Raw genomic sequence first — 26,652 nt, forward strand, 5'->3', positions numbered from 1 at the left:
CATATGCACCACTGGAACCTTGTCCCCATCTGGTGTTCTCAAGGGCTCAGACTGGGCAGGGCCTGCTCGATTAGTGGAACCTCGGGTGTTCACTAACCATGTGGCCTTTGGTAGATTAATCTCCCAGTTCTTGAAAGTCCCCTCACCCAGTGCCTTCAAGGTGGTTTTAAGCAGCCCATTGCACCGTTCCACTTTCCCAGCCGCTGGTGCGTGATAAGGAATGTGGTACACCCACTCGATGCCGTGTTCTCTGGCCCAGGTGCTTATGAGGCTGTTCTTGAAATGAGTCCCAATGTCTGACTTAATTCTCTCAGGGGTACCATGTCTCCAAAGGACTTGTTTTTCCAGGCCCAGGATGGTGTTGCGGGCAGTGGCATGAGGCACAGGGTAGGTCTCCAACCATCCAGTGGTGGCTTCTACCATGGTCAGCACGTAGCGCTTGCCTTGGCGTGTCTGAGGCAGTGTGATGTAGTCAATCTGCCAGGCCTCCCCATACTTATATTTGGACCACCGCCCCCCATACCAGAGGGGCTTCACTCGCTTGGCTTGCTTGATGGCAGCACACATCTCACAGTCATGGATAACCTGGGAAATACTGTCCATGGTGAGATCCACCCCTCGGTCTCGTGCCCACTTATAGGTAGCATCTCTGCCTTGGTGACCTGAGGCATCGTGGGCCCATCGAGCCAGGAACAACTCTCCCTTGTGTTGCCAGTCTAAGTCTATCTGTGACACCTCTATCCTTGCAGCCTGATCTACTTGCTCATTGTGTTGGTGCTCCTCATTAGCCTGACTCTTGGGGACATGGGCATCTACATGACGGACCTTTACGGGTAGCTTCTCTACCCCACTGGCAATGTCTTTCCACTCATCAGCAGCCCAGACTGGTTTTCCCCTACGTTGCCAGTTAGCTTTTTTCCATCTTTCCAGCCAGCCCCACAGAGCATTGGCTACCATCCATGAATCAGTGTAAAGGTAAAGCTTTGGCCACTTCTCTCTTTCAGCAATGTCCAGGGCCAGCTGAACGGCTTTGAGTTCAGCAAGTTGACTTGATCCACCTTCTCCTTCAGTAGCTTGTGCAACCTGTTGTGTGGGGCTCCATACGGCTGCTTTCCACTTCCGGTTCATCCCCACGATGCGACAGGAACTGTCAGTGAAAAGAGCGTAGCGAGTTTCATCTGCTGGCAGTTGGTTGTATGGTGGGGCTTCATCAGCCCGGGTCACTTGTTCTTGCTCCTCTTCATCGGCAAGACCAAAATTTTCACCTTCTGGCCAGTTTGTAATTATTTCCAAAATCCCAGGGCGATTTGGGTTTCCGATACGGGCGCGCTGTGTGATGAGGGCAATCCACTTGCTCCATGTGGCATCGGTGGCGTGGTGGGTAGAGGGGACCTTCCCTTTAAACATCCACCCCAGCACTGGTAGTCGGGGTGCCAGGAGGAGCTGTGCTTCTGTGCCAATCACTTCTGAGGCAGCTTGAACTCCTTCATAAGCAGCCAAGATCTCCTTCTCTGTTGGGGTGTAGTTGGCTTCAGACCCTCTGTAACTTCGGCTCCAGAATCCCAGAGGTCGGCCTCGGGTCTCACCAGGTACCTTCTGCCAAAGGCTCCGGGACAAGCCCTTGTTCCCGGCTGCAGAGTAGAGCACATTCTTCACCTCTGGTCCCGTCCTGACTGGGCCGAGGGCTACAGCATGAGCGATCTCCTGCTTGATCTAGGCAAAGGCTTGCTGCTGCTCAGGGCCCCAGTGGAATTCGTTCTTCTTCCGGGTGACCAGGTAGAGAGGGCTCACGATCTGGCTGTACTCAGGAATGTGCATTCTCCAAAAGCCTATGGCACCTAGGAAAGCTTGTGTTTCCTTCTTGTTGGTTGGTGGAGACATCGTGGTGATCTTGGTGGGTTAGGGTTTAGGGTTAGGTTTAGGGTAAGGGTTAGGTTTGGGGTAAGGGTTAGGTTTGGGGTTGGGGTTAGGGTTAGGGTTTGGGGTTAGGGTTGCTGTTGGTGTTGGGGTTAGGGTTAGGGTTAGAGTTAGGGTTAGGGTTAGGGTTAGGGTTTGGGTTCGGGTTAGGGTTAGGGTTTGGGTTCGGGTTAGGGTTAGGGTTTGGGTTCGGGTTAGGGTTAGGGTTAGGGTTAGGATTAGGATTAGGATTAGGATTAGGGTTAGGGTTTAGGGTTAGGGTTAGGGTTAGGGTTAGCGTTAGCGTTAGGTTTAGGTTTAGGGTTAGGGTTTAGGGTTGGGGTAAGGGTTAGGGTTGCGGTTGGGGTTAGGGTTAGGGTTTGGGGTTAGGCTTGGGGTTGGAGTTAGGGTTAGGGTTAGGGTTTGGTTTAGGGTTAGGGTGTGGGTTTGGGTTTGGGTTAGGATTAGGTTTAGGGTTTGGGTTAGGGGTAGGGTTAGGGTTAGGGTGGTTAGGGTTAGGGTTAGGGTTAAGGTTAGGGTTAGGGTTAGGTTTAGGGTTAGGTTTATGCTTAGGCTTAGGGTTAGAGTTAGGGTTAGGTTTAGGGTTAGGGTTAGGGTTAGGGTTTAGTGTTTGGGTTAGGATTAGGGTTAGGGTTAGGGTTAGGGTTAGGGTTAGGGTTAGGATGGTTAGGGTTAGGGTTAGGGTTAGGGTTTAGGTTTACGGTTAGGGTTAGGGTTAGGGTTAGGGTTAGGGTTTAGTGTTAGGGTTAGGGTTAGTGTTAGGGTTAGGGTGGTTAGGGTTAGGGTTAGGGTTTAGGGTTAGGTTTAGGGTTAGGGTTAGGGTTAGGGTTAGGGTTAGGGTTGGGGTAAGGGTTGGGGTTGGGGTTGGGGTTAGGGTTTGGGGTTAGGGTTAGGGTTTGGTTGGTTAGGGTTAGGGTTAGGGTTAGGGTGAGGGTTAGGATTAGGGTTAGGGTTAGGGTTTAGTGTTAGGGTTAGGGTTAGGGTGGTTATGGTTAGGGTTAGGGTTAGGGTTATGGTTTAGGGTAAGGTTTAGTGTTAGGGTTTGGGTTGGGGTTTAGGGTTAGGTTTAGGGTTAGGGTTAGGGTTAGGGTTAGGTTTTGGGTTAGGGTTTGGTTGTGTGTTTGGGTTTGGGTTAGGGTTAGGTTTAGGGTTTGGGTTAGTGTTAGGGTTAGGGTTTAGTGCTAGGGTTAAGATTAGTGTTAGGGTTAGGGTTTAGGGTTAGGGTTAGGTATAGGTTTAGGGTTAGGCTTAGGGTTAGGGTTAGGGGTATGGAGAGGGTTAGGGTTAGGGTTAGCCTTAGAGTTAGGGTTAAGTTAGGATTAGTGTTATTTTTAGAGTTAGTGTTAGGGTTATGGTTAGGGTTAGATTTGGGTTAGGGTTGGGACTAGGGTTAGGGTTAGGTATAAGTCTAGTTTTAGGGTTAGGGTTATGGAATAGTGTTAGAGTTAGGGTTAGGATTAGCTTTAGGTTTAGGGTTAGGGGTAGTGTTACGTCGAGAATTAGAGGGAATATTTCTCCGAGACCAAAGCTACACCCTCCTCCAAACCTGGCTGCCATCGGAGGCCCAAACACGCCCCACAAAATGACATCAGCCAAGTGGGCTCTTGAGTTTGGCTTCTTGGGGAAAAGTGCCTCCTTTCGAAGCCAACTTACCTGCGGCCCTTCCTGGGCTTTTGCCTACAAAAATTCCAGAAGGACGAGGATTTCTCCCAGACCAAAGCTGCCCCCTCCTCCAAACCTGGCTGCCATCGGAGGCCCGAGCGTGCCCTGCAAAATGACATCTGCCAAGTGGGCTCTTGAGTTTGGCTTCTTGGGGAAAAGTGCCTCATTTCGAAGCCAACTTGCCTGCGGCCCTTCCTGGGCTTTTGCCTACAAAAATTCTAGAAGGACGAGGATTTCTCCCAGACCAAAGCTGCCCCCTCCTCCAAACCTGGCTGCCATCGGAGGCCCAAACACGCCCCACAAAATGTCATCTGCCAAGTGGGCTCTTGAGTTTGGCTTCTTGGGGAAAAGTGCCACCTTTCGAAGCCAACTTGCCTGTGGCCCTTCCTGGGCTTTTGCCTACAAAAATTCCAGAAGGACGAGGATTTCTCCCAGACCAAAGCTGCCCCCTCCTCCAAACCTGGCTGCCATCGGAGGCCCAAACGCGCCCTACAAAATGACATCAGACAAGTGGGCTCTTGAGTTTGGCTTCTTGGGGAAAAGTGCCTCCTTTCAGAGCCAACTTGCCTAATTTGCCTGCGGCCCGTCTTGGGCTTTTGCCTACAAAAATTCCAGAAGGACGAGGATTTCTCCCAGACCAAAGCTGCCCCCTCGTCCAAACCTGGCTGCCATCGGAGGCCCAAACACGCCCCACAAAATGACATCTGCCAAGTGGGTTCTTGAGTTTGGCTTCTTGGGGAAAAGTGCCACCTTTCGGAGCCAACTTGCCTAACTTGCCTGCGGCCCTTCCTGGGCTTTTTCCTACAAAAATTCCAGAAGGACGAGGATTTCTCCCAGACCAAAGCTGCCCCCTCCTCCAAACCTGGCTGCCATCGGAGGCCCAAACGCTCCCCACAAAATGACATCTGCATTGAGGGCTCTTGAGTTTGGCTTCTTGGGGAAAAGTGCCTCCTTTCAGAGCCAACTTGCCTGCGGCCCATCTTGGGCTTTTGCCTACAAAAATTCCAGAAGGACGAGGATTTCTCCCTGACCAAAGCTGCCCCCTCCTCCAAACCTGGCTGCCATCGGAGGCCCAAACGCGCCCCACAAAATGTCATCTGCATTGAGGGCTCTTGAGTTTGTCTTCTTGGGGAAAAGTGCCTCCTTTCAGAGCCAACTTGCCTGCGGCCCGTCTTGGGCTTTTGCCTACAAAAATTCCAGAAGGATGAGGATTTCTCCAAGACCAAAGCCGCCCCCTCCTCCTAACCTGGCTGCCATCGGAGGCCCAATCGCGCCCTACAAAATTACATCTGCCAAGTGGGTTCTTGAGTTTGGCTTCTTGGGGAAAAGTGCCACCTTTTGGAGACAACTTGCCTAACTTGCCTGCGGCTTGTCTTGGGCTTTTGCCTACAAAAATTCCAGAAGGACGAGGATTTCTCCCAGACCAAAGCTGCCCCCTCCTCCAAACCAGGCTGCCATCGAAGGCTCAAACGTGCCCTACAAAATGATATCTGCCAAGTGGGCTATTGATTTTGGCTTCCTGGGGAAAGTGCCTCCTTTCAGAGCCAACTTCCTGCGGCCTGTCTTGGCCTTTTGCCTACAAAAATTCCAGAAGGACGAGGATTTCTCCTGGAACAATGCTGCCCCCTCTTATAAACCTGGCTGCCATCGGAGGCTTGTGCGCGCCCCACAAAATGACATCTGCCAAGTGGGCTCTTGAGTTTGGCTTCTTGGGGAAAAGTGCCTCCTTTCGGAGCCAACTTGCCCGCAGCCCGTCCAGGGCTTATGCCTACAATAATTCCAGAAGGACGAGGATTTCTCCCAGACCAAAGCTGCCCCCTCCTCCAAACCTGGCTGCCATCGGAGGCCCAAACGCGCCCTACAAAATTACATCTGCCAAGTGGGTTCTTGAGTTTGGCTTCTTGGGGAAAAGTGCCTCCTTTCAGAGCCAACTTGCCTGCGGCCCGTCTTGGGCTTTTGCCTACAAAAATTCCAGAAGGACGAGGATTTCTCCCTGACCAAAGCTGCCCCCTCCTCCAAACCTGGCTGCCATCGGAGGCCCAAACGCGCCCCACAAAATGTCATCTGCATTGAGGGCTCTTGAGTTTGGCTTCTTGGAGAAAAGTGCCTCCTTTCAGAGCCAACTTGCCTAATTTGCCTGCGGCCCGTCTTGGGCTTTTGCCTACAAAAATTCCAGAAGGACGAGGATTTCTCCAAGACCAAAGCCGCCCCCTCCTCCTAACCTGGCTGCCATCGGAGGCCCAAACGCGCCCTACAAAATGACATCTGCCAAGTGGGTTCTTGAGTTTGGCTTCTTGGGGAAAAGTGCCACCTTTCAGAGCCAACTTGCCTAACTTGCCTGCGGCCCTTCCTGGGCTTTTGCCTACAAAAATTCCAGAAGGACGAGGATTTCTCCCAGACCAAAGCTGCCCCCTCCTCCAAACCTGGCTGCCATCGGAGGCCCAAACGCGCCCCACAAAATGTCATCTGCATTGAGGGCTCTTGAGTTTGGCTTCTTGGGGAAAAGTGCCTCCTTTCAGAGCCAACTTGCCTGCGGCCCGTCTTGGGCTTTTGCCTACAAAAATTCCAGAAGGACGAGGATTTCTCCCAGACCAAAGCCGCCCCCTCCTCCTAACCTGGCTGCCATCGGAGGCCCAAACGCGCCCCACAAAATGTCATCTGCATTGAGGGCTCTTGAGTTTGTCTTCTTGGGGAAAAGTGCCTCCTTTCAGAGCCAACTTGCCTGCGGCCCGTCTTGGGCTTTTGCCTACAAAAATTCCAGAAGGACGAGGATTTCTCCCAGACCAAAGCTGCCCCCTCCTCCAAACCAGGCTGCAATCGAAGGCTCAAACGTGCCCTACAAAATGATATCTGCCAAGTGGGCTCTTGATTTTGGCTTCCTGGGGAAAAGTGCCTCCTTTCAAAGCCAACTTGCCTGCGGCCTGTCTTGGCCTTTTGCCTACAAAAATTCCAGAAGGACGAGGATTTCTCCTGGAACAATGCTGCCCCCTCTTATAAACCTGGCTGCCATCGGAGGCTTGTGCGCGCCCCACAAAATGACATCTGCCAAGTGGGCTCTTGAGTTTGGCTTCCTGGGGAAAAGTGCCTCCTTTCGGAGCCAACTTGCCCGCAGCCCGTCCAGGGCTTATGCCTACAATAATTCCAGAAGGACGAGGATTTCTCCCAGACCAAAGCTGCCCCCTCCTCCAAACCTGGCTGCCATCGGAGGCCCAAACGCGCCCTACAAAATTACATCTGCCAAGTGGGTTCTTGAGTTTGGCTTCTTGGGGAAAATTGCCACCTTTCGGAGCCAACTTCCCTAACTTGCCTGCGGCCCTTCCTGGGCTTTTTCCTACAAAAATTCCAGAAGGACGAGGATTTCTCCCAGACCAAAGCTGCCCCCTCCTCCAAACCTGGCTGCCATCGGAGGCCCAAACGCGCCCCACAAAATGACATCTGCATTGAGGGCTCTTGAGTTTGGCTTCTTGGGGAAAAGTGCCTCCTTTCAGAGCCAACTTGCCTGCGGCCCATCTTGGGCTTTTGCCTACAAAAATTCCAGAAGGACGAGGATTTCTCCCTGACCAAAGCTGCCCCCTCCTCCAAACCTGGCTGCCATCGGAGGCCCAAACGCGCCCCACAAAATGTCATCTGCATTGAGGGCTCTTGATTTTGGCTTCTTGGGGAAAAGTGCCTCCTTTCAGAGCCAACTTGCCTGCGGCCCGTCTTGGGCTTTTGCCTACAAAAATTCCAGAAGGGCAAGGATTTCTCCAAGACCAAAGCCGCCCCCTCCTCCTAACCTGGCTGCCATCGGAGGCCCAATCGCGCCCTACAAAATTACATCTGCCAAGTGGGTTCTTGAGTTTGGCTTCTTGGGGAAAAGTGCCACCTTTTGGAGACAACTTGCCTAACTTGCCTGCGGCTTGTCTTGGGCTTTTGCCTACAAAAATTCCAGAAGGACGAGGATTTCTCCCAGACCAAAGCTGCCCCCTCCTCCAAACCAGGCTGCCATCGAAGGCTCAAACGTGCCCTACAAAATGATATCTGCCAAGTGGGCTATTGATTTTGGCTTCCTGGGGAAAGTGCCTCCTTTCAAAGCCAACTTGCCTGCGGCCTGTCTTGGCCTTTTGCCTACAAAAATTCCAGAAGGACGAGGATTTCTCCTGGAACAATGCTGCCCCCTCTTATAAACCTGGCTGCCATCGGAGGCTTGTGCGCGCCCCACAAAATGACATCTGCCAAGTGGGCTCTTGAGTTTGGCTTCTTGGGGAAAAGTGCCTCCTTTCGGAGCCAACTTGCCCGCAGCCCGTCCAGGGCTTATGCCTACAATAATTCCAGAAGGACGAGGATTTCTCCCAGACCAAAGCTGCCCCCTCCTCCAAACCTGGCTGCCATCGGAGGCCCAAACGCGCCCTACAAAATTACATCTGCCAAGTGGGTTCTTGAGTTTGGCTTCTTGGGGAAAAGTGCCTCCTTTCAGAGCCAACTTGCCTGCGGCCCGTCTTGGGCTTTTGCCTACAAAAATTCCAGAAGGACGAGGATTTCTCCCTGACCAAAGCTGCCCCCTCCTCCAAACCTGGTTGCCATCGGAGGCCCAAACGCGCCCCACAAAATGTCATCTGCATTGAGGGCTCTTGAGTTTGGCTTCTTGGGGAAAAGTGCCTCCTTTCAGAGCCAACTTGCCTGCGGCCCGTCTTGGGCTTTTGCCTACAAAAATTCCAGAAGGACAAGGATTTCTCCAAGACCAAAGCCGCCCCCTCCTCCTAACCTGGCTGCCATCGGAGGCCCAATCGCGCCCTACAAAATTACATCTGCCAAGTGGGTTCTTGAGTTTGGCTTCTTGGGGAAAAGTGCCACCTTTTGGAGACAACTTGCCTAACTTGCCTGCGGCTTGTCTTGGGCTTTTGCCTACAAAAATTCCAGAAGGACGAGGATTTCTCCCAGACCAAAGCTGCCCCCTCCTCCAAACCAGGCTGCCATCGAAGGCTCAAACGTGCCCTACAAAATGATATCTGCCAAGTGGGCTATTGATTTTGGCTTCCTGGGGAAAGTGCCTCCTTTCAAAGCCAACTTGCCTGCGGCCTGTCTTGGCCTTTTGCCTACAAAAATTCCAGAAGGACGAGGATTTCTCCTGGAACAATGCTGCCCCCTCTTATAAACCTGGCTGCCATCGGAGGCTTGTGCGCGCCCCACAAAATGACATCTGCCAAGTGGGCTCTTGAGTTTGGCTTCTTGGGGAAAAGTGCCTCCTTTCGGAGCCAACTTGCCCGCAGCCCGTCCAGGGCTTATGCCTACAATAATTCCAGAAGGACGAGGATTTCTCCCAGACCAAAGCTGCCCCCTCCTCCAAACCTGGCTGCCATCGGAGGCCCAAACGCGCCCTACAAAATTACATCTGCCAAGTGGGTTCTTGAGTTTGGCTTCTTGGGGAAAAGTGCCTCCTTTCAGAGCCAACTTGCCTGCGGCCCGTCTTGGGCTTTTGCCTACAAAAATTCCAGAAGGACGAGGATTTCTCCCAGACCAAAGCTGCCCCCTCCTCCAAACCTGGCTGCCATCGGAGGCCCAAACGCGCCCCACAAAATGACATCTGCATTGAGGGCTCTTGAGTTTGGCTTCTTGGGGAAAAGTGCCTCCTTTCAGAGCCAACTTGCCTGCGGCCCGTCTTGGGCTTTTGCCTACAAAAATTCCAGAAGGACAAGGATTTCTCCAAGACCAAAGCCGCCCCCTCCTCCTAACCTGGCTGCCATCGGAGGCCCAATCGCGCCCTACAAAATTACATCTGCCAAGTGGGTTCTTGAGTTTGGCTTCTTGGGGAAAAGTGCCACCTTTTGGAGACAACTTGCCTAACTTGCCTGCGGCTTGTCTTGGGCTTTTGCCTACAAAAATTCCAGAAGGACGAGGATTTCTCCCAGACCAAAGCTGCCCCCTCCTCCAAACCAGGCTGCCATCGAAGGCTCAAACGTGCCCTACAAAATGATATCTGCCAAGTGGGCTATTGATTTTGGCTTCCTGGGGAAAGTGCCTCCTTTCAAAGCCAACTTGCCTGCGGCCTGTCTTGGCCTTTTGCCTACAAAAATTCCAGAAGGACGAGGATTTCTCCTGGAACAATGCTGCCCCCTCTTATAAACCTGGCTGCCATCGGAGGCTTGTGCGCGCCCCACAAAATGACATCTGCCAAGTGGGCTCTTGAGTTTGGCTTCTTGGGGAAAAGTGCCTCCTTTCGGAGCCAACTTGCCCGCAGCCCGTCCAGGGCTTATGCCTACAATAATTCCAGAAGGACGAGGATTTCTCCCAGACCAAAGCTGCCCCCTCCTCCAAACCTGGCTGCCATCGGAGGCCCAAACGCGCCCTACAAAATTACATCTGCCAAGTGGGTTCTTGAGTTTGGCTTCTTGGGGAAAAGTGCCTCCTTTCAGAGCCAACTTGCCTGCGGCCCGTCTTGGGCTTTTGCCTACAAAAATTCCAGAAGGACGAGGATTTCTCCCTGACCAAAGCTGCCCCCTCCTCCAAACCTGGCTGCCATCGGAGGCCCAAACGCGCCCCACAAAATGTCATCTGCATTGAGGGCTCTTGAGTTTGGCTTCTTGGGGAAAAGTGCCTCCTTTCAGAGCCAACTTGCCTGCGGCCCGTCTTGGGCTTTTGCCTACAAAAATTCCAGAAGGACGAGGATTTCTCCAAGACCAAAGCCGCCCCCTCCTCCTAACCTGGCTGCCATCGGAGGCCCAAACGCGCCCTACGAAATGACATCAGCCAAGTGGGTTCTTGAGTTTGGCTTCTTGGGGAAAAGTGCCACCTTTCAGAGCCAACTTGCCTAACTTGCCTGCGGCCCTTCCTGGGCTTTTGCCTACAAAAATTCCAGAAGGACGAGGATTTCTCCCAGACCAAAGCCGCCCCCTCCTCCAAACCTGGCTGCCATCGGAGGCCCAAACGCGCCCCACAAAATGTCCTCTGCATTGAGGGCTCTTGAGTTTGGCTTCTTGGGGAAAAGTGCCTCCTTTCAGAGCCAACTTGCCTGTGGCGCGTCTTGGGCTTTTGCCTACAAAAATTCCAGAAGGACGAGGATTTCTCCCAGACCAAAGCCGCCCCCTCCTCCTAACCTGGCTGCCATCGGAGGCCCAAACGCGCCCTACAAAATGACATCTGCCAAGTGGGTTCTTGAGTTTGGCTTCTTGGGGAAAAGTGCCACCTTTCAGAGCCAACTTGCCTATCTTGCCTGCGGCCCTTCCTGGGCTTTTGCCTACAAAAATTCCAGAAGGACGAGGATTTCTCCCAGACCAAAGCTGCCCCCTCCTCCAAACCTGGCTGCCATTGGAGGCCCAAACGCGCCCCACAAAATGTCATCTGCATTGAGGTCTCTTGAGTTTGGCTTCTTGGGGAAAAGTGCCTCCTTTCAGAGCCAACTTGCCTGCGGCCCGTCTTGGGCTTTTGCCTACAAAAATTCCAGAAGGATGAGGATTTCTCCCAGACCAAAGCCGCCCCCTCCTCCTAACCTGGCTGCCATCGGAGGCCCAAACGCGCCCCACAAAATGACATCTGCATTGAGGGCTCTTGAGTTTGGCTTCTTGGGGAAAAGTGCCTCCTTTCAGAGCCAACTTGCCTGCGGCCCTTCCTGGGCTTTTGCCTACAAAAATTCCAGAAGGACGAGGATTTCTCCCAGACCAAAGCTGCCCCCTTCTCCAAACCTGGCTGCCATCGGAGGCCCAAACGCGCCCTACAAAATGACATCTGCATTGAGGGCTCTTGAGTTTGGCTTCTTGGAGGAAAGTGCCTCCTTTCAGAGCCAACTTGCCTGCGGCCCGTCTTGGGCTTTTGCCTACAAAAATTCCAGAAGGACGAGGATTTCTCCCAGACCAAAGCTGCCCCCTCCTCCAAACCTGGCTGCCATCGGAGGCCCAAACGCGCCCCACAAAATGACATCTGCATTGAGGGCTCTTGAGTTTGGCTTCTTGGGGAAAAGTGCCTCCTTTCGGAGTCAACTTGCCTGCGGCCTGTCTTGGCCTTTTGCCTTCAAAAATCCCATAAGGACGAGGATTTCTCCCAGACCAAACCTGCCCCCTCCTCCAAACCTGGCTGCCATCGGAGGCCCAAACGCGCCCTACAAAATGACATCTGCCAAGTGGGTTCTTGAGTTTGGCTTCTTGGGGAAAAGTGCCACCTTTCGGAGCTAACTTCCCTAACTTGCCTGCGGCCCGTCTTGGGCTTTTACCTACAAAAATTCCAGAAGGACGAGGATTTCTCCCAGACCAAAGCTGCCCCCTCCTCCAAACCTGGCTGCCATCGGAGGCCCAAACGCGCCCCACAAAATGACATCTGCATTGAGGGCTCTTCAGTTTGGCTTCTTGGGGAAAAGTGCCTCCTTTCAGAGCCAACTTGCCTGCGGCCCGTCTTGGGCTTTTGCCTACAAAAATTCCAGAAGGATGAGGATTTCTCCCAGACCAAAGCTGCCCCCTCCTCCAAACCTGGCTGCCATCGGAGGCCCAAACGCGCCCCACAAAATGTCATCTGCATTGAGGGCTCTTGAGTTTGGCTTCTTGGGGAAAAGTGCCTCCTTTCGGAGTCAACTTGCCTGCGGCCTGTCTTGGCCTTTTGCCTTCAAAAATCCCATAAGGACGAGGATTTCTCCCAGACCAAAGCTGCCCCCTCCTCCAAACCTGGCTGCCATCGGAGGCCCAAACGCGCCCTACAAAATGACATCTGCAAAGTGGGTTCTTGAGTTTGGCTTCTTGGGGAAAAGTGCCTCCTTTCAGAGCCAACTTGCCTGCGGCCCGTCTTGGGCTTTTGCCTACAAAAATTCCAGAAGGACGAGGATTTCTCCCAGACCAAAGCTGCCCCCTCCTCCAAACCTGGCTGCCATCGGAGGCCCAAACGCGCCCTACAAAATGACATCTACCAAGTGGGTTCTTGAGTTTGGCTTCTTGGGGAAAAGTGCCTCCTTTCAGAGCCAACTTGCCTGCGGCCCGTCTTGGGCTTTTGCCTACAAAAATTCCAGAAGGACGAGGATTTCTCCCAGACCAAAGCCGCCCCCTCCTCCAAACCTGGCTGCCATCGGAGGCCCAAACGCGCCCTACAAAATGACATCTGCATTGAGGGCTCTTGAGTTTGGCTTCTTGGGGAAAAGTGCCTCCTTTCAAAGCCAACTTGCCTGCGGCCTGTCTTGGCCTTTTGCCTACAAAAATTCCAGAAGGACGAGGATTTCTCCTGGAACAATGCTGCCCCCTCTTATAAACCTGGCTGCCATCGGAGGCTTGTGCGCGCCCCACAAAATGACATCCGCATTGAGGGCTCTTGAGTTAGGCTTCTTGGGGAAAAGTGCCTCCTTTCGGAGCCAACTTGCCTGCAGCCCGTCCAGGGCTTATGCCTACAAAAATTCCAGAAGGACGAGGATTTCTCCCAGACCAAAGCTGCCCCCTCCTCCAAACCTGGCTGCCATCGGAGGCCCAAACGCGCCCTACAAAATGACATCTGCCAAGTGGGTACTTGAGTTTGGCTTCTTGGGGAAAAGTGCCACCTTTCGGAGCCAACTTCCTAACTTGCCTGCGGCCCTTCCTGGGCTTTTTCCTACAAAAATTCCAGAAGGACGAGGATTTCTCCCAGACCAAAGCTGCCCCCTCCTCCAAACCTGGCTGCCATCGGAGGCCCAAACGCGCCCCACAAAATGACATCTGCATTGAGGGCTCTTGAGTTTGGCTTCTTGGGGAAAAGTGCCTCCTTTCAGAGCCAACTTGCCTGCGGCCCGTCTTGGGCTTTTGCCTACAAAAATTCCAGAAGGACGAGAATTTCTCCCTGACCAAAGCTGCCCCCTCCTCCAAACCTGGCTGCCATCGGAGGCCCAAACGCGCCCCACAAAATGACATCAGCCAAGTGGGTTCTTGAGTTTGGCTTCTTGGGGAAAAGTGCCACCTTTCTGAGCCAACTTGCCTAACTTGCCTGCGGCCCTTCCTGGGCTTTTGCCTACAAAAATTCCAGAAGGACGAGGATTTCTCCCAGACCAAAGCCGCCCCCTCCTCCTAACCTGGCTGCCATCGGAGGCCCAAACGCGCCCCACAAAATGACATCTGCATTGAGGGCTCTTGAGTTTGGCTTCTTGGGGAAAAGTGCCTCCTTTCGGAGTCAACTTGCCTGCGGCCTGTCTTGGCCTATTGCCTTCAAAAATCCCATAAGGACGAGGATTTCTCCCAGACCAAAGCTGCCCCCTCCTCCAAACCTGGCTGCCATCGGAGGCCCAAACGCGCCCTACGAAATGACATCTACCAAGTGGGTTCTTGAGTTTGGCTTCTTGGGGAAAAGTGCCTCCTTTCAGAGCCAACTTGCCTGCGGCCCGTCTTGGGCTTTTGCCTACAAAAATTCCAGAAGGACGAGGATTTCTCCCTGACCAAAGCTGCCCCCTCCTCCAAACCTGGCTGCCATCGGAGGCCCAAACGCGCCCCACAAAATGTCATCTGCATTGAGGGCTCTTGAGTTTGTCTTCTTGGGGAAAAGTGCCTCCTTTCAGAGCCAACTTGCCTGCGGCCCGTCTTGGGCTTTTGCCTACAAAAATTCCAGAAGGATGAGGATTTCTCCAAGACCAAAGCCGCCCCCTCCTCCTAACCTGGCTGCCATCGGAGGCCCAATCGCGCCCTACAAAATTACATCTGCCAAGTGGGTTCTTGAGTTTGGCTTCTTGGGGAAAAGTGCCACCTTTTGGAGACAACTTGCCTAACTTGCCTGCGGCTTGTCTTGGGCTTTTGCCTACAAAAATTCCAGAAGGACGAGGATTTCTCCCAGACCAAAGCTGCCCCCTCCTCCAAACCAGGCTGCCATCGAAGGCTCAAACGTGCCCTACAAAATGATATCTGCCAAGTGGGCTATTGATTTTGGCTTCCTGGGGAAAGTGCCTCCTTTCAGAGCCAACTTCCTGCGGCCTGTCTTGGCCTTTTGCCTACAAAAATTCCAGAAGGACGAGGATTTCTCCTGGAACAATGCTGCCCCCTCTTATAAACCTGGCTGCCATCGGAGGCTTGTGCGCGCCCCACAAAATGACATCTGCCAAGTGGGCTCTTGAGTTTGGCTTCTTGGGGAAAAGTGCCTCCTTTCGGAGCCAACTTGCCCGCAGCCCGTCCAGGGCTTATGCCTACAATAATTCCAGAAGGACGAGGATTTCTCCCAGACCAAAGCTGCCCCCTCCTCCAAACCTGGCTGCCATCGGAGGCCCAAACGCGCCCTACAAAATTACATCTGCCAAGTGGGTTCTTGAGTTTGGCTTCTTGGGGAAAAGTGCCTCCTTTCAGAGCCAACTTGCCTGCGGCCCGTCTTGGGCTTTTGCCTACAAAAATTCCAGAAGGACGAGGATTTCTCCCTGACCAAAGCTGCCCCCTCCTCCAAACCTGGCTGCCATCGGAGGCCCAAACGCGCCCCACAAAATGTCATCTGCATTGTGGGCTCTTGAGTTTGGCTTCTTGGAGAAAAGTGCCTCCTTTCAGAGCCAACTTGCCTAATTTGCCTGCGGCCCGTCTTGGGCTTTTGCCTACAAAAATTCCAGAAGGACGAGGATTTCTCCAAGACCAAAGCCGCCCCCTCCTCCTAACCTGGCTGCCATCGGAGGCCCAAACGCGCCCTACAAAATGACATCTGCCAAGTGGGTTCTTGAGTTTGGCTTCTTGGGGAAAAGTGCCACCTTTCAGAGCCAACTTGCCTAACTTGCCTGCGGCCCTTCCTGGGCTTTTGCCTACAAAAATTCCAGAAGGACGAGGATTTCTCCCAGACCAAAGCTGCCCCCTCCTCCAAACCTGGCTGCCATCGGAGGCCCAAACGCGCCCCACAAAATGTCATCTGCATTGAGGGCTCTTGAGTTTGGCTTCTTGGGGAAAAGTGCCTCCTTTCAGAGCCAACTTGCCTGCGGCCCGTCTTGGGCTTTTGCCTACAAAAATTCCAGAAGGACGAGGATTTCTCCCAGACCAAAGCTGCCCCCTCCTCCAAACCAGGCTGCAATCGAAGGCTCAAACGTGCCCTACAAAATGATATCTGCCAAGTGGGCTCTTGATTTTGGCTTCCTGGGGAAAAGTGCCTCCTTTCAAAGCCAACTTGCCTGCGGCCTGTCTTGGCCTTTTGCCTACAAAAATTCCAGAAGGACGAGGATTTCTCCTGGAACAATGCTGCCCCCTCTTATAAACCTGGCTGCCATCGGAGGCTTGTGCGCGCCCCACAAAATGACATCTGCCAAGTGGGCTCTTGAGTTTGGCTTCTTGGGGAAAAGTGCCTCCTTTCGGAGCCAACTTGCCCGCAGCCCGTCCAGGGCTTATGCCTACAATAATTCCAGAAGGACGAGGATTTCTCCCAGACCAAAGCTGCCCCCTCCTCCAAACCTGGCTGCCATCGGAGGCCCAAACGCGCCCTACAAAATTACATCTGCCAAGTGGGTTCTTGAGTTTGGCTTCTTGGGGAAAATTGCCACCTTTCGGAGCCAACTTCCCTAACTTGCCTGCGGCCCTTCCTGGGCTTTTTCCTACAAAAATTCCAGAAGGACGAGGATTTCTCCCAGACCAAAGCTGCCCCCTCCTCCAAACCTGGCTGCCATCGGAGGCCCAAACGCGCCCCACAAAATGACATCTGCATTGAGGGCTCTTGAGTTTGGCTTCTTGGGGAAAAGTGCCTCCTTTCAGAGCCAACTTGCCTGCGGCCCATCTTGGGCTTTTGCCTACAAAAATTCCAGAAGGACGAGGATTTCTCCCTGACCAAAGCTGCCCCCTCCTCCAAACCTGGCTGCCATCGGAGGCCCAAACGCGCCCCACAAAATGTCATCTGCATTGAGGGCTCTTGAGTTTGTCTTCTTGGGGAAAAGTGCCTCCTTTCAGAGCCAACTTGCCTGCGGCCCGTCTTGGGCTTTTGCCTACAAAAATTCCAGAAGGACAAGGATTTCTCCAAGACCAAAGCCGCCCCCTCCTCCTAACCTGGCTGCCATCGGAGGCCCAATCGCGCCCTACAAAATTACATCTGCCAAGTGGGTTCTTGAGTTTGGCTTCTTGGGGAAAAGTGCCACCTTTTGGAGACAACTTGCCTAACTTGCCTGCGGCTTGTCTTGGGCTTTTGCCTACAAAAATTCCAGAAGGACGAGGATTTCTCCCAGACCAAAGCTGCCCCCTCCTCCAAACCAGGCTGCCATCGAAGGCTCAAACGTGCCCTACAAAATGATATCTGCCAAGTGGGCTATTGATTTTGGCTTCCTGGGGAAAGTGCCTCCTTTCAAAGCCAACTTGCCTGCGGCCTGTCTTGGCCTTTTGCCTACAAAAATTCCAGAAGGATGAGGATTTCTCCTGGAACAATGCTGCCCCCTCTTATAAACCTGGCTGCCATCGGAGGCTTGTGCGCGCCCCACAAAATGACATCTGCCAAGTGGGCTCTTGAGTTTGGCTTCTTGGGGAAAAGTGCCTCCTTTCGGAGCCAACTTGCCCGCAGCCCGTCCAGGGCTTATGCCTACAATAATTCCAGAAGGACGAGGATTTCTCCCAGACCAAAGCTGCCCCCTCCTCCAAACCTGGCTGCCATCGGAGGCCCAAACGCGCCCTACAAAATTACATCTGCCAAGTGGGTTCTTGAGTTTGGCTTCTTGGGGAAAAGTGCCTCCTTTCAGAGCCAACTTGCCTGCGGCCCGTCTTGGGCTTTTGCCTACAAAAATTCCAGAAGGACGAGGATTTCTCCCTGACCAAAGCTGCCCCCTCCTCCAAACCTGGCTGCCATCGGAGGCCCAAACGCGCCCCACAAAATGTCATCTGCATTGAGGGCTCTTGAGTTTGTCTTCTTGGGGAAAAGTGCCTCCTTTCAGAGCCAACTTGCCTGCGGCCCGTCTTGGGCTTTTGCCTACAAAAATTCCAGAAGGACAAGGATTTCTCCAAGACCAAAGCCGCCCCCTCCTCCTAACCTGGCTGCCATCGGAGGCCCAATCGCGCCCTACAAAATTACATCTGCCAAGTGGGTTCTTGAGTTTGGCTTCTTGGGGAAAAGTGCCACCTTTTGGAGACAACTTGCCTAACTTGCCTGTGGCTTGTCTTGGGTTTTGCCTACAAAAATTCCAGAAGGACGAGGATTTCTCCCAGACCAAAGCTGCCCCCTCCTCCAAACCAGGCTGCCATCGAAGGCTCAAACGTGCCCTACAAAATGATATCTGCCAAGTGGGCTATTGATTTTGGCTTCCTGGGGAAAGTGCCTCCTTTCAAAGCCAACTTGCCTGCGGCCTGTCTTGGCCTTTTGCCTACAAAAATTCCAGAAGGACGAGGATTTCTCCTGGAACAATGCTGCCCCCTCTTATAAACCTGGCTGCCATCGGAGGCTTGTGCGCGCCCCACAAAATGACATCTGCCAAGTGGGCTCTTGAGTTTGGCTTCTTGGGGAAAAGTGCCTCCTTTCGGAGCCAACTTGCCCGCAGCCCGTCCAGGGCTTATGCCTACAATAATTCCAGAAGGACGAGGATTTCTCCCAGACCAAAGCTGCCCCCTCCTCCAAACCTGGCTGCCATCGGAGGCCCAAATGCGCCCTACAAAATTACATCTGCCAAGTGGGTTCTTGAGTTTGGCTTCTTGGGGAAAAGTGCCTCCTTTCAGAGCCAACTTGCCTGCGGCCCGTCTTGGGCTTTTGCCTACAAAAATTCCAGAAGGACGAGGATTTCTCCCTGACCAAAGCTGCCCCCTCCTCCAAACCTGGCTGCCATCGGAGGCCCAAACGCGCCCCACAAAATGTCATCTGCATTGAGGGCTCTTGAGTTTGTCTTCTTGGGGAAAAGTGCCTCCTTTCAGAGCCAACTTGCCTGCGGCCCGTCTTGGGCTTTTGCCTACAAAAATTCCAGAAGGACAAGGATTTCTCCAAGACCAAAGCCGCCCCCTCCTCCTAACCTGGCTGCCATCGGAGGCCCAATCGCGCCCTACAAAATTACATCTGCCAAGTGGGTTCTTGAGTTTGGCTTCTTGGGGAAAAGTGCCACCTTTTGGAGACAACTTGCCTAACTTGCCTGCGGCTTGTCTTGGGCTTTTGCCTACAAAAATTCCAGAAGGACGAGGATTTCTCCCAGACCAAAGCTGCCCCCTCCTCCAAACCAGGCTGCCATCGAAGGCTCAAACGTGCCCTACAAAATGATATCTGCCAAGTGGGCTATTGATTTTGGCTTCCTGGGGAAAGTGCCTCCTTTCAAAGCCAACTTGCCTGCGGCCTGTCTTGGCCTTTTGCCTACAAAAATTCCAGAAGGACGAGGATTTCTCCTGGAACAATGCTGCCCCCTCTTATAAACCTGGCTGCCATCGGAGGCTTGTGCGCGCCCCACAAAATGACATCTGCCAAGTGGGCTCTTGAGTTTGGCTTCTTGGGGAAAAGTGCCTCCTTTCGGAGCCAACTTGCCCGCAGCCCGTCCAGGGCTTATGCCTACAATAATTCCAGAAGGACGAGGATTTCTCCCAGACCAAAGCTGCCCCCTCCTCCAAACCTGGCTGCCATCAGAGGCCCAAACGCGCCCTACAAAATTACATCTGCCAAGTGGGTTCTTGAGTTTGGCTTCTTGGGGAAAAGTGCCTCCTTTCAGAGCCAACTTGCCTGCGGCCCGTCTTGGGCTTTTGCCTACAAAAATTCCAGAAGGACGAGGATTTCTCCCTGACCAAAGCTGCCCCCTCCTCCAAACCTGGCTGCCATCGGAGGCCCAAACGCGCCCCACAAAATGTCATCTGCATTGAGGGCTCTTGAGTTTGGCTTCTTGGGGAAAAGTGCCTCCTTTCAGAGCCAACTTGCCTGCGGCCCGTCTTGGGCTTTTGCCTACAAAAATTCCAGAAGGACGAGGATTTCTCCAAGACCAAAGCCGCCCCCTCCTCCTAACCTGGCTGCCATCGGAGGCCCAAACGCGCCCTACAAAATGACATCAGCCAAGTGGGTTCTTGAGTTTGGCTTCTTGGGGAAAAGTGCCACCTTTCAGAGCCAACTTGCCTAACTTGCCTGCGGCCCTTTCTGGGCTTTTGCCTACAAAAATTCCAGAAGGACGAGGATTTCTCCCAGACCAAAGCCGCCCCCTCCTCCAAACCTGGCTGCCATCGGAGGCCCAAACGCGCCCCACAAAATGTCCTCTGCATTGAGGGCTCTTGAGTTTGGCTTCTTGGGGAAAAGTGCCTCCTTTCAGAGCCAACTTGCCTGTGGCGCGTCTTGGGCTTTTGCCTACAAAAATTCCAGAAGGACGAGGATTTCTCCCAGACCAAAGCCGCCCCCTCCTCCTAACCTGGCTGCCATCGGAGGCCCAAACGCGCCCTACAAAATGACATCTGCCAAGTGGGTTCTTGAGTTTGGCTTCTTGGGGAAAAGTGCCACCTTTCAGAGCCAACTTGCCTATCTTGCCTGCGGCCCTTCCTGGGCTTTTGCCTACAAAAATTCCAGAAGGACGAGGATTTCTCCCAGACCAAAGCTGCCCCCTCCTCCAAACCTGGCTGCCATCGGAGGCCCAAACGCGCCCCACAAAATGACATCTGCATTGAGGGCTCTTCAGTTTGGCTTCTTGGGGAAAAGTGCCTCCTTTCAGAGCCAACTTGCCTGCGGCCCGTCTTGGGCTTTTGCCTACAAAAATTCCAGAAGGATGAGGATTTCTCCCAGACCAAAGCTGCCCCCTCCTCCAAACCTGGCTGCCATCGGAGGCCCAAACGCGCCCCACAAAATGACATCTGCATTGAGGGCTCTTGAGTTTGGCTTCTTGGGGAAAAGTGCCTCCTTTCGGAGTCAACTTGCCTGCGGCCTGTCTTGGCCTTTTGCCTTCAAAAATCCCATAAGGACGAGGATTTCTCCCAGACCAAAGCTGCCCCCTCCTCCAAACCTGGCTGCCATCGGAGGCCCAAACGCGCCCTACAAAATGACATCTACCAAGTGGGTTCTTGAGTTTGGCTTCTTGGGGAAAAGTGCCTCCTTTCAGAGCCAACTTGCCTGCGGCCCGTCTTGGGCTTTTGCCTACAAAAATTCCAGAAGGACGAGGATTTCTCCCAGACCAAAGCCGCCCCCTCCTCCAAACCTGGCTGCCATCGGAGGCCCAAACGCGCCCTACAAAATGACATCTGCATTGAGGGCTCTTGAGTTTGGCTTCTTGGGGAAAAGTGCCTCCTTTCAAAGCCAACTTGCCTGCGGCCTGTCTTGGCCTTTTGCCTACAAAAATTCCAGAAGGACGAGGATTTCTCCTGGAACAATGCTGCCCCCTCTTATAAACCTGGCTGCCATCGGAGGCTTGTGCGCGCCCCACAAAATGACATCCGCATTGAGGGCTCTTGAGTTAGGCTTCTTGGGGAAAAGTGCCTCCTTTCGGAGCCAACTTGCCTGCAGCCCGTCCAGGGCTTATGCCTACAATAATTCCAGAAGGACGAGGATTTCTCCCAGACCAAAGCTGCCCCCTCCTCCAAACCTGGCTGCCATCGGAGGCCCAAACGCGCCCTACAAAATGACATCTGCCAAGTGGGTACTTGAGTTTGGCTTCTTGGGGAAAAGTGCCACCTTTCGGAGCCAACTTCCCTAACTTGCCTGTGGCCCTTCCTGGGCTTTTTCCTACAAAAATTCCAGAAGGACGAGGATTTCTCCCAGACCAAAGCTGCCCCCTCCTCCAAACCTGGCTGCCATCGGAGGCCCAAACGCGCCCCACAAAATGACATCTGCATTGAGGGCTCTTGAGTTTGGCTTCTTGGGGAAAAGTGCCTCCTTTCAGAGCCAACTTGCCTGCGGCCCGTCTTGGGCTTTTGCCTACAAAAATTCCAGAAGGACGAGAATTTCTCCCTGACCAAAGCTGCCCCCTCCTCCAAACCTGGCTGCCATCGGAGGCCCAAACGCGCCCCACAAAATGACATCAGCCAAGTGGGTTCTTGAGTTTGGCTTCTTGGGGAAAATTGCCACCTTTCTGAGCCAACTTGCCTAACTTGCCTGCGGCCCTTCCTGGGCTTTTGCCTACAAAAATTCCAGAAGGACGAGGATTTCTCCCAGACCAAAGCCGCCCCCTCCTCCTAACCTGGCTGCCATCGGAGGCCCAAATGCGCCCCACAAAATGACATCTGCATTGAGGGCTCTTGAGTTTGGCTTCTTGGGGAAAAGTGCCTCCTTTCGGAGTCAACTTGCCTGCGGCCTGTCTTGGCCTATTGCCTTCAAAAATCCCATATGGACGAGGATTTCTCCCAGACCAAAGCTGCCCCCTCCTCCAAACCTGGCTGCCATCGGAGGCCCAAACGCGCCCTACGAAATGGCATCTACCAAGTGGGTTCTTGAGTTTGGCTTCTTGGGGAAAAGTGCCTCCTTTCAGAGCCAACTTGCCTGCGGCCCGTCTTGGGCTTTTGCCTACAAAAATTCCAGAAGGACGAGGATTTCTCCCAGACCAAAGCCGCCCCCTCCTCCTAACCTGGCTGCCATCGGAGGCCCAAACGCGCCCTACAACATGACATATGCCAAGTGGGTTCTTGAGTTTGGCTTCTTGGGGAAAAGTGCCACCTTTCAGAGCCAACTTGCCTAACTTGCCTGCGGCCCTTCCTGGGCTTTTGCCTACAAAAATTCCAGAAGGACGAGGATTTCTCCCAGACCAAAGCTGCCCCCTCCTCCAAACCTGGCTGCCATCGGAGGCCCAAACGCGCCCCACAAAATGACATCTGCATTGAGGGCTCTTGAGTTTGGCTTCTTGGGGAAAAGTGCCTCCTTTCGGAGTCAACTTGCCTGCGGCCTGTCTTGGGCTTTTGCCTACAAAAATTCCAGAAGGACGAGGATTTCTCCTGGAACAATGCTGCCCCCTCTTATAAACCTGGCTGCCATCGGAGGCTTGTGCGCGCCCCACAAAATGACATCTGCCAAGTGGGCTCTTGAGTTTGGCTTCTTGGGGAAAAGTGCCTCCTTTTGAAGCCAACTTGCCTGCGGCCCGTCTTGGGCTTTTGCCTACAAAAATTCCAGAAGGACGAGGATTTCTCCCAGACCAAAGCCGCCCCCTCCTCCTAACCTGGCTGCCATCGGAGGCCCAAACGCGCCCTACAACATGACATCTGCCAAGTGGGTTCTTGAGTTTGGCTTCTTGGGGAAAAGTGCCACCTTTCAGAGCCAATTTCCCTAACTTGCCTGCGGCCCTTCCTGGGCTTTTGCCTACAAAAATTCCAGAAGGACGAGGATTTCTCCCAGACCAAAGCTGCCCCCTCCTCCAAACCTGGCTGCCATCGGAGGCCCAAACGCGCCCTACAAAATGACATCTGCATTGAGGGCTCTTGAGTTTGGCTTCTTGGGGAAAAGTGCCTCCTTTCAAAGCCAACTTGCCTGCGGCCTGTCTTGGCCTTTTGCCTACAAAAATTCCAGAAGGACGAGGATTTCTCCTGGAACAATACTACCCCCTCTTATAAACCTGGCTGCCATCGGAGGCTTTTGCGCGCCCCACAAAATGACATCTGCCAAGTGGGCTCTTGAGTTTGGCTTCTTGGGAAAAAGTGCCTCCTTTCGAAGCCAACTTGCCCGCAGCCCGTCTTGGGCTTTTGCCTACAAAAATTCCAGAAGGACGAGGATTTCTCCCAGACCAAAGCTGCCCCCTCCTCCAAACCTGGCTGCCATCGGAGGCCCAAACACGCCCTACAAAATGACATCTGCCAAGTGGGCTCTTGAGTTTGGCTTCTTGGGGAAAAGTGCCACCTTTCGGAGCCAACTTCCCTAACTTGCCTGCGGCCCTTCCTGGGCTTTTTCCTACAAAAATTCCAGAAGGACGAGGATTTCTCCCAGACCAAAGCTGCCCCCTCCTCCAAACCTGGCTGCCATCGGAGGCCCAAACGCGCCCCACAAAATGACATCTGCATTGAGGGCTCTTGAGTTTGGCTTCTTGGGGAAAAGTGCCTCCTTTCAGAGCCAACTTGCCTGCGGCCCGTCCTTGGCTTTTTCCTACAAAAATTCCAGAAGGACGAGGATTTCTCCCAGACCAAAGCTGCCCCCTCCTCCTAACCTGGCTGCCATCGGAGGCCCAAACGCGCCCCACAAAATGACATCTGCATTGAGGGCTCTTGAGTTTGGCTTCTTGGGGAAAAGTGCCTCCTTTCGGAGTCAACTTGCCTGCGGCCTGTCTTGGCCTTTTGCCTTCAAAAATCCCATAAGGATGAGGATTTCTCCCAGACCAAAGCTGCCCCCTCCTCCAAACCTGGCTGCCATCGGAGGCCCAAATGCGCCCTACGAAATGACATCTACCAAGTGGGTTCTTGAGTTTGGCTTCTTGGGGAAAAGTGCCTCCTTTCAGAGCCAACTTGCCTGCGGCCCGTCTTGGGCTTTTGCCTACAAAAATTCCAGAAGGACGAGGATTTCTCCCAGACCAAAGCCGCCCCCTCCTCCTAACCTGGCTGCCATCGGAGGCCCAAACGCGCCCTACAACATGACATCAGCCAAGTGGGTTCTTGAGTTTGGCTTCTTGGGGAAAAGTGCCACCTTTCAGAGCCAACTTGCCTATCTTGCCTGCGGCCCTTCCTGGGCTTTTGCCTACAAAAATTCCAGAAGGACGAGGATTTCTCCCAGACCAATGCTGCCCCCTCCTCCAAACCAGGCTGCCATCGAAGGCTCAAACGCGCCCTACAAAATGATATCTGCCAAGTGGGCTATTGATTTTGGCTTCCTGGGGAAAAGTGCCTCCTTTCAAAGCCAACTTGCCTGCGGCCCGTCTTGGCCTTTTGCCTACAAAAATTCCAGAAGGACGAGGATTTCTCCTGGAACAATGCTGCCCCTCTTATAAACCTGGCTGCCATCGGAGGCTTGTGCGCGCCCCACAAAATGACATCTGCCAAGTGGGTTCTTGAGTTTGGCTTCTTGGGGAAAAGTGCCACCTTTCAGAGCCAACTTGCCTAACTTGCCTGCGGCCCTTCCTGGGCTTTTTCCTACAAAAATTCCAGAAGGACGAGGATTTCTCCCAGACCAAAGCTGCCCCCTCCTCCAAACCTGGCTGCCATCGGAGGCCCAAACGCGCCCTACAAAATGACATCTGCATTGAGGGCTCTTGACTTTGGCTTCTTGGGGAAAAGTGCCTCCTTTCAGAGCCAACTTGCCTGCGGCCCGTCTTGGGCTTTTGCCTACAAAAATTCCAGAAGGACGAGGATTTCTCCAAGAGCAAAGCCGCCCCCTCCTCCTAACCTGGCTGCCATCGGAGGCCCAAACGTGCCCCACAAAATGACATCAGCCAAGTGGGTTCTTGAGTTTGGCTTCTTGGGGAAAAGTGCCTCCTTTCTGAGCCAACTTGCCTAACATGCCTGCGGCCCTTCCTGGGCGTTTGCCTACAAAAATTCCAGAAGGACGAGGATTTCTCCCAGACCAAAGCTGCCCCCTCCTCCAAACCTGGCTGCCATCGGAGGCCCAAACGCACCCCACAAAATGTCATCTGCATTGAGGGCTCTTGAGTTTGGCTTCTTGGGGAAAAGTGCCTCCTTTCAGAGCCAACTTGCCTGCGGCCCGTCTTGGGCTTTTGCCTACAAAAATTCCAGAAGGACGAGGATTTCTCCCAGACCAAAGCCGCCCCCTCCTCCTAACCTGGCTGCCATCGGAGGCCCAAACGCGCCCCACAAAATGACATCTGCATTGAGGGCTCTTGAGTTTGGCTTCTTGGGGAAAAGTGCCACCTTTCAGAGCCAACTTGCCTAACTTGCCTGCGGCCCTTCCTGGGCTTTTGCCTACAAAAATTCCAGAAGGACGAGGATTTCTCCCAGACCAAAGCTGCCCCCTCCTCCAAACCTGGCTGCCATCGGAGGCCCAAACGCACCCCACAAAATGACATCTGCCAAGTGGGTTCTTGAGTTTGGCTTCTTGGGGAAAAGTGCCTCCTTTCAGAGCCAACTTGCCTGCGGCCCGTCTTGGGCTTTTGCCTACAAAAATTCCAGAAGGACGAGGATTTCTCCCAGACCAATGCTGCCCCCTCCTCCAAACCAGGCTGCCATCGAAGGCTCAAACGCGCCCTACAAAATGATATCTGCCAAGTGGGCTATTGATTTTGGCTTCCTGGGGAAAAGTGCCTCCTTTCAAAGCCAACTTGCCTGCGGCCCGTCTTGGCCTTTTGCCTACAAAAATTCCAGAAGGACGAGGATTTCTCCTGGAACAATGCTGCCCCTCTTATAAACCTGGCTGCCATCGGAGGCTTGTGCGCGCCCCACAAAATGACATCTGCCAAGTGGGTTCTTGAGTTTGGCTTCTTGGGGAAAAGTGCCACCTTTCAGAGCCAACTTGCCTAACTTGCCTGCGGCCCTTCCTGGGCTTTTTCCTACAAAAATTCCAGAAGGACGAGGATTTCTCCCAGACCAAAGCTGCCCCCTCCTCCAAACCTGGCTGCCATCGGAGGCCCAAACGCGCCCTACAAAATGACATCTGCATTGAGGGCTCTTGAGTTTGGCTTCTTGGGGAAAAGTGCCTCCTTTCAGAGCCAACTTGCCTGCGGCCCGTCTTGGGCTTTTGCCTACAAAAATTCCAGAAGGACGAGGATTTCTCCAAGAGCAAAGCCGCCCCCTCCTCCTAACCTGGCTGCCATCGGAGGCCCAAACGTGCCCCACAAAATGACATCAGCCAAGTGGGTTCTTGAGTTTGGCTTCTTGGGGAAAAGTGCCTCCTTTCTGAGCCAACTTGCCTAACATGCCTGCGGCCCTTCCTGGGCGTTTGCCTACAAAAATTCCAGAAGGACGAGGATTTCTCCCAGACCAAAGCTGCCCCCTCCTCCAAACCTGGCTGCCATCGGAGGCCCAAACGCACCCCACAAAATGTCATCTGCATTGAGGGCTCTTGAGTTTGGCTTCTTGGGGAAAAGTGCCTCCTTTCAGAGCCAACTTGCCTGCGGCCCGTCTTGGGCTTTTGCCTACAAAAATTCCAGAAGGACGAGGATTTCTCCCAGACCAAAGCCGCCCCCTTCTCCTAACCTGGCTGCCATCGGAGGCCCAAACGCGCCCCACAAAATGACATCTGCATTGAGGGCTCTTGAGTTTGGCTTCTTGGGGAAAAGTGCCACCTTTCAGAGCCAACTTGCCTAACTTGCCTGCGGCCCTTCCTGGGCTTTTGCCTACAAAAATTCCAGAAGGACGAGGATTTCTCCCAGACCAAAGCTGCCCCCTCCTCCAAACCTGGCTGCCATCGGAGGCCCAAACGCACCCCACAAAATGA

Source organism: Cinclus cinclus, chromosome 13, assembly GCF_963662255.1.
Source record: "Cinclus cinclus chromosome 13, bCinCin1.1, whole genome shotgun sequence".
Lineage (NCBI taxonomy): Eukaryota > Metazoa > Chordata > Aves > Passeriformes > Cinclidae > Cinclus > Cinclus cinclus.